This window comes from Callorhinus ursinus, unplaced genomic scaffold, assembly GCF_003265705.2.
Source record: "Callorhinus ursinus isolate GAN/ISIS: 27379988/994484 unplaced genomic scaffold, GSC_fseal_2.0 scaffold17, whole genome shotgun sequence".
Classification (NCBI taxonomy): domain Eukaryota; kingdom Metazoa; phylum Chordata; class Mammalia; order Carnivora; family Otariidae; genus Callorhinus; species Callorhinus ursinus.
In genome coordinates, this window is record NW_027397079.1 from 25,528,479 (window position 1) to 25,531,696 (window position 3,218).

A 3,218-nucleotide genomic window follows, 5' to 3' on the forward strand; every position below is an offset into this window, starting at 1 on the left:
TACATTCACATCGTAGTGCAGCCAATGTCCAGAACTACTCATCTTGCAAAACTAAGAGTCTGTTAAGTGGTTAAGCAACCACTCCCCCTCCCCATTTTCTCTCCTCTCCTCGGGCCCCTGGCAACCAACCACCATTCGACTTTCTGTCTCTCTGAATGTGACAATCTGGTACTTCTCAAGTGAATTCACACAGTATTTGTATTTTTGTGCCTGCTTATTTCACTCAGCATACTATCCTCAGGGTTCATCCATGTTATAGCCTGTGTCTGAATTTCCTTCTTTTTAAGGCTGAATACTATTTCATTGTATGTATATGCCACATTTTGTTTATCCATTCATCCATCGACAGGTACTTGGGTTGCTCCTACCTTTTGGCTGTTGTGAATAATACTGTTAGGAGCATAGATGTGCCCGTATCTGTTCAAGACCCTGCTTTCAGTTCTTCTGGCTACATACGCAGGAATAGAATTGCTAGGTAATAGGGTAATTCTGTTTTTAACTTTTTGAGGAGCTGCCATACTGTTGCCTGTAGAGGTTGCACCATTTTCCATTCCTACCTACAGTGCACAAGGATTTCAATTTCTATACATCCTTGCCAACACTTACTGTTTTCTGGGTGTGTGTGTGTGTGTTTGTGTGTGTGTGTTTTCATAGTAGCCATCCTAATGGGTGAGGTGGTATCTCATGGCGGATTTGATTCACATTTCCCTAATGATTAGTGATGTTGAGTGCTGTAGGAGTTCTTTAAATATTCTGGATATTAATCCCTTATGTATATGATTTGTAAATATTTTATCCCATTCTGTGGTTGCCATTTCACTCTGTTGATTGTATGGAAAACATTTTTTAAAGAGAAATGTTTATGCAGACATACATGCAATCAGAAAAAACCTGCTAGAAAGTTAGGGGTATGGACTATGGAATTAAGAGTGATTTTAATTTTCTTATGTTTATCGTTAACAATTTTTGGCATAAACATCTTACTTTCACAGAAAATCTTTAAGTAAGTAGCACCTTGATTCTAATAAAGCATAGGTCATAGGTCTGTCCTTTGAAGGTTTAATCAAGAAGCTCTGAAATCAAGAGACTATTTAGATTGTCAGCATCCTCCCAATGGGGTGCTGGGTCAAGGAGTGACAAGTGGTTTTCCTGAGTTTCATTTTTCCTTTCTTTCAAAGGCACGATTTTTCCAATACTGGAATTCTTTATTCCGAAGAATTTATATACATACCCTGTCTATAACTGATGGTCCTGAGGAAACTTTGCCCAGCACCCTCTCTGCTTCAAAAGACACTTGTTCCGATTTCTATCAGGTCCATCACCCCACTGTGTGCCTGGCTCCCGGTCTAGGTTGGGATGTCCTCAAAATCTAGGCCTTACCCCTCTGGGCAACACCCTAAGCACAGGGCTTGGCATCCTTGTTGAATAATGTTGCCAAATCCAAAGGGCACATCTCTGTTCCTCAGCTTCCCGGGAGCGTTTGGCTCAAGAGGCTCAGCTGACCGCTTCTTCCTGTCGTACTCGTCCCCTGGTTGCCCTTCTGTGACACCACACCATCTTGCTTTTCCTCATCCGTCTCCGGCTACTCGTTTTCAGTCTCCTTGGCAAAGTCCTCTCTATTCTCCAGCTAAGCTCCAAGATCCGAGTTCTTCAGGGCTCAGTCCCTTCTCCTCATTTGCGCTCCTTCCACGACCTCATCTATTGCCATGACTTTAATTCCCGCCTGTGTACCAGTTACTTCTCACTAGCCCATCCATCTCTTTAGAGCTCCAGACTTGTGTGTCCACCTGCCTTGTGCTGTGTGTGTTTCCTGTTCGTCCTTCCAGATCCACTCTGTACTCTTGGTGACCCTCCTTTCTGCCCTGGCACTTTGACCTTTGTGAACTACATCAGCAGACTCTCTGACTTCCAGCTGGGCTTAGCCAATAGAAGTTTCCAGCAGAAGATTGAAAGGTAGGAGGAGAGTGAGGTCAATAAGTTTATTACCCCAGCTCCCTCTTTGTGGTTCACCTCAGACTGGCCATACCTCCCTACTGAAGGCCACAGATCCTATCAGAAGGCCCTCTCCATCCACCTCTAGCCCCCCAGGCTACTCTCTCAGCCAGTTACTGCCCCTTTCCCTTGCTTCCTCAGGCCTAGGCATGGTCATGCCTCCCCACCGCTCCTAGCTTCAGGGCACTGCACCATCTCTTTGCTTTCCCTAAACTCTGCACACACCTTTGTTAGAGTCTTTTTATGAAGCTCTCCTCCCCTTGCCCTGGGTTTCTGCCAGGACCCTAGCTCCTCCACATCTCCTCTGCATCTCCCCTTGGAATTCTCACAGTCATCACAAACATGACATGTCTACAGCGTAACTTCTGATTTTCCTCCATGCCTCTCCTTCTCCCTACTTTCTGCCGTCTCTGTGAACGTTAGCACCAGCAGGCGGGCGCACCAGGCAGATGCCTTGGGAGTCGGCGCGATTCCTCCATCTCCCTCAGCCCCACTGTGCTCTGTCTTACCTAGCACTGTGTCTGGAATATCAGCTCCACACAGCCGGCTGCTCCTGACTCTAGTTCTCAGCCTATATATCATCTTCTGAAAAAATCTTCCTTTATACAACCAGTTAAGGGCCCTTCATCCCTTTATTCTCTCTCCACATGCCAGTTTGTTTGCTTCTTAGGAAATAATATCACTTCCTAATATCACTCAAGGAGTGATCATCTGTTTCACGTGGGAGTTATATCCCTTTGGTAGAACAGGATGACTCTGAGCTATGAAGGATGATGAATATAACTCTTCAAGTCACCCATCCTGGAGGCCCGTTTTCCTGAGGTTGATCTAACACGTTACAGTTAGTCTCTGAGGTTCCAGACCTACGTCCATGCTAACCTCGTCGAGGTTCAGTACCCCCTCAAAGCCTTATGGAAAATGAACCATTGGCTCTATTCATCTTGTCTACATTGGCAGAAATAAATTACATGACATCTAGGATTCCATAAGAGCCCAATTCTACTGGCTCCAAGTCCAAGGATTTATCCTTGACTGTACATTTGTTTCAAACAAACACAAATAAAAACAACTTTCAAAAGATGTAATCTAGATGCCTTAAATGCCAGATTCGTGATTTAGTTACCTGGCCCAGTCAGTACGCTACAAGTTCAGAAAGCAAGACAAACAAACAAAAATCTAAATGTAAGAACATATTTCTAAATCAAATTGCCTACCTTGTGTCAAAG